The sequence below is a fragment of the Lactuca virosa genome, chromosome 9, assembly GCF_052849685.1.
Source record: "Lactuca virosa cultivar CGN04683 chromosome 9, Lactuca_virosa_CGN04683_v6, whole genome shotgun sequence".
Taxonomy (NCBI): Eukaryota; Viridiplantae; Streptophyta; class Magnoliopsida; order Asterales; family Asteraceae; genus Lactuca; species Lactuca virosa.
This window is the reverse complement of record NC_136434.1, coordinates 68,447,090-68,452,241: the sequence shown is the minus strand read 5'-3', so window position 1 is coordinate 68,452,241 and position 5,152 is coordinate 68,447,090.

Here is a 5,152-nt window from a genome sequence, read left to right as displayed (position 1 = left end):
CTAATATTGTAACAACCAACCAACCAAAACACCAAAGTACAAAATATGAAAAACTAATTCATCACAATAATACATTAGCACTTAACATTAAAACAAACTTAAAATCAAACAAAATCATCCAAAATTGTTGTCCCGCTTTCTTTAGTGTTTTCCTACAAAATATTAAACAAACTCAAAATCAAACCAAATCATTGAAACTATATAAAATTAATATTCATAGAAGTGTCGCTTTACCTTTTCCACGTCATAATCAAATTCAACAGAACGACAATATGCCTCGGTCTCTTCAAAACAAGTTGTTGTATATAAGAAAATATGAAATCAATTTAACAAAAATATTATTAATGTGAACGTGTTGCCCTTTTTGAACCAACCACTTCATCTCCATCTTCATCAAAAAATGTATCATTAATATTTGTCCCATCATCAAGAAATGTATATAAGACAATTGAAATCACATCACCAAACTAAATCTCTTACCCGGTCACCTTCTGCAGACATGGTCATAGAGCTTGTTGATGTCCGAATTTCTTGCCTACAACCAAATGATCGATATTCTTATGTTAGAGTCTAAGTCATAAGTTAGTTCTGCTGCAATTTGCAGAAAAACTCTTATATCACTAAAACCATGCATAAAACCACTGATTACACACAAGAAAATAAGTAAGGAATTGCAAAAACATAACAAATTCATTACAAATAATGACTCTCAACAGTAAATCTAACTATCATAACACACACCGGTTATTATATGGAACAATCTAGATGTAACATTGCTACCAAAACTGAACCAACAATGCTAGCAAATAAACAGTGCCCCCTTTTAATTAAAGAAAAAACATCATCGATACAAAATAGCAGTACCTCATGCTCTCGAGAGCAACCTTCTGTAATCCTTGATCGCCATCCTGAACCCTCTCAACATACAGCTCTAATTGCTGCTTCAACGCCAAATCCTCATCTAAAAACTTCGACATAAATAATCATATTTTTAATCTAAAAACTAATCTAAAAACTTAGATAGAACTTGAGTCTAAAAACTAATCAGAATCTGGATTAAATCTTACATGGATTAGGATTTAGGAACTTATTCTTACCTGGATTTAGATTGTGTCGAACAGATGTGATTCGAGCCTTCGACTTCGAGTCTGCGAATTGCGATTGCCGATTCTCCAAACGATGGTGAGGAAAAATAATGAGGCAACGATCGACTAGAGAGGTTGCGACTTGCGAGGGGTGATAGACGAGTGAAACGAGGCAACTGGAATACTGGATTCGAGTCTTCTTCGATGAAACGGAACGAGCTTCAGGAATAGGCCTTCGATTCTTGTGATGTCGGCTGGAAGAGATTGACGATAGCGTTAAGTGGTAACGTGATTTTAGGGTTAGAGTATCTGAGGGGCTTTTATATATATATATATATATATATATATATATATATATATATATATATATATATATATATATATATATATATATATATATATATATATATATATATATATATATATATATATATATATATATTCGGGGCGGGGCGGGTCGGGGCACGCATAACCCACTTCCTGCCCCGAACCCGAAAAAAATACCCGATAACGACCCGATACCCGACCCGTAACCCGATACGCTTGACCCGACCCGCCCCGAAATCTTCGGGAATCGGGTTTTCCCGTCGGGTTCGGGTTTTTTTTTGCCATCCCTAGGTTTGAGTCGTTCGAGTTGATGAAGGTTGAAAGCCCCAGAGTCGATGAGTTTCTGTTCGAATTGCATATTGGAAACAAATTGGGGATGAGAGCTCTATATTTTGAATATAGACCTTACGGTTTCATCATATTGGCAGATTTACCCATTTTTGATATGAGGGTAATTTTCTATGAGAAATGAAGATTTTTCATTTCAAATTCCTACAGTTTTAGAATTTTGATAGTTTCTGCCCAGTTTCGACTTGGGGGAATAATTCTGTGAAGTGGGAATATATTTCGAATGTGGTCCTTGAAGCTTATGCGAATTGTCTCTTTATGCCCAGTTTCGCATTTGGGGTAAAGTTTCGCATTTAAAGCTGATTTGTCACAATGGGTCCCTGCAGAATTTGTGCAATTGACAATTATTACGCAGTTTTCAAAATTCTTGCAACTCTCACCCAAAAGTCGAAATTTTCAAAAAATTTGGAAAATTTTCTCGACTTTTCGTGATTGTTTTTTGTGCAATATTTCCGGGGTTTCATTTTTGTCACACATCGAGGGGGAGTTTTGTCAAGTTTATTCCTCAAGCGCTTTTCATCCTTTGTGAGTTTTATAATCATTTGTTGATTATAAAAAGGGGGAGAATGTAGAAATGGGTATTCGTTTCTTCTCGGATATTCCTTTTCAGAGCGGATTTGAAGACCGGTGTTACTTCGAGGGGAGTTGGTCTTGATCGCGTGTGAGCTCGTTTGCAAATTGAAGTTGGGACATCCAATCCTAACTTTGAGGGGGAGAATGTTAGGGTACAAAGTTCTCCTTGGATGTGGCTTACCATATTGTGAAGTGTAATCAGTTTAGCCTTTCCTATAAATAGGAAGTGAGTGGCTCCTATTTTTTGTAATACCCATTTTGGAGTGATTAGACTAGTGAGAGAATTATTGCAAAACGCATTTTGTAATAGTTTTCTAGATCTAATGAGAGATTAAACATATTTTATTTACTCTTTGTGTTCTTCATGATTTATTGATTCACTTGATCTTTACTATTCCGCACAAGTCATCATAATCCGGGTCACTACAGTGTACAATGATGCGAATTAAGGTATGGAGAGCTCTATTTACGATAGACATATAAATCTCATTATTACTCCGAAAAGTTATATGTCACTTATAATATCGTGATTAAACGTTTAGAAACCTAAACACATAAAATTTCCGGATCCGCTCAATAGTAGACCATAGATCCAATCAAATAATAGCATCCTAAAGCATATAAGGCATCTTATATCTATAACATAAATCATTTAGCACATAAAAGCAATCTAGGCATCTTCCTAAAATAAGCTAGTGCATGTGTCATTTCAGGCATGCTACCTAAAATATAGCAGACACTCCACTCACAGTCATTGCTTAGCATTCTAAGTTTTACTCTAGAAATCCTACAAATTCCTAGTTCGCTTAAACTAATGCTCTGATACCAACTGTGACATCCCCAATTTCACGGCCAAAAAAGACCGATTTGTTTATGCTTATTTAAAAACAGAGTAGCATTTTGAAGAATAATATTGCAGGATTTTTTCCCAAAAATATGATAAAGATATTATCAAAGCATTTCCAAAGAAATGTATTTTATTTATATTAAAAACATTGGGATGTCATTGTTAATACAATATATAAGCATAAACGGAAATCATACATGTCTTACAAACATCTACTATTCTACTGGCGTATAATCCATAAATCTCTCATCTGATCATCACACCTATGCTCTCATGCCACTACATGTAATATGAGAAACTGAGTGGTTCAGGCTTGGGAGCCTGGTGAGCACATAGGGTTTTCAACCCACAATAATTAAATTCTTTTAATTACATTTTTTCATCAAAACATTCAACCCGATTACCCATTCTCGTTATCCTCACCTTATGTCCCTAAAGCATCTAATTCAGGGGACCTATCCTAAGGATCATCTTCGGGATATACAAAAACGTTTAGGTGATTCCTTAGCTGTATATGTCAATAAGGCAACCATGGGGGGATGGAGTACACCTGATGAACACTTAGTGCAAAAACACCTATAGGTTGCGAACCTGCTAACATTCCACTGGACTGTCTAGAATAGGCAGTGCACGTCATATATAATCTACTAGACGACCATATCATCTTCAAAGTCGAGGTCTCTCATCATATATTTCGTCTTTCATCTCTCATCATCTTTTATCTACCCATCTCTCCCCAATATATTTATAGGTATAAAAATACATATACAGTTTAAATAAAGTAAAACTTGTAAAATTCATTCATCTAGCATAGATATCAGAAGCACAAATAATAGGAACATATAGCATGTAATTATCTTAAATACTTTATATCTGTGTGTAATATAAAAGTAACTATGCACTCACTTGTTAATGTGATGACTTGAAACTCGGACATCGCTTCACTTCAAGCAACTGACTTTTCCTTTAACGTAACAGGGATTCCCTAGACAGAAGTCTGGAAATTGCACTGGCGGAACTTCAGGCTGATAGCTACTAGATATCGGGCTTCTAGGGACCTCAAAAGTTGCCGAAATAACCTAAGTACAAAGAAAATCTCGGACCAAAAGAGGTAGAATCGAGAGAGTGGTGTAGAGGAGATGTGGGGAATGGATGGAGCACAAATGTACTATTTGTAGGCTGGAACCCAGACCCGCACGCCATGAAAGGGCCATGTGCGCTGTACACATAGCCAATATGGTTCCCTAGGTATGCAGACAGCTTTCTGGATCTGTGTGGGGCGATGTGGTTGGCTTCTAGAAGGTTGTGTGCGAGGCGCACACGCGTGCAACGTTTTTCAAATTGAAAAATTTTGTAAGTTCTTCATACGAACTTTGTTTTTGACGATATTTATATCCACACGTAGTTATTGACGGGATCTACAACTTTCATTTAGACTCCATCGGCTAATTTTGGTTTTATTTATTTCACAGACTTGGACTGTTAAAGCCCGTATAAAATGCATAACTTTGTCATCCGACGTCAATTTTCGACTGTCTTTATATCGTTGAACTCATATTAAGGAGACCTTCAATTCTCGTTTAGATCATTTCGGCTAAAAATTGACCGATCTAAAATTCAACTTCTGATCTGTCTATTATTACGCTGAATCTTAGAAAAATCATAATTTCCCCTCATGAAGTCAGATTTGGACGTTATCTATATGCACACCCTCGGTTTAATGACTAGTACGACTTTTGTTTAGATCACTAAGGCTAAAAAGTAACTTAACAAAATTTTACTTTTTACGACGCGTGTTGCCGAATCGGATTGAATAGCGAAACTTTAATGGATCATAACTTTTTCGTTATAAGTCCGATTTAAGCGGTCCTTATATCTACGGAATCCTTGTCACGACTACGTCAACTTTCGTCAAGGATATTCGACCTAGTTATGATTTTATTTTAGACTCGTATTTTATTCCTGTTTTATT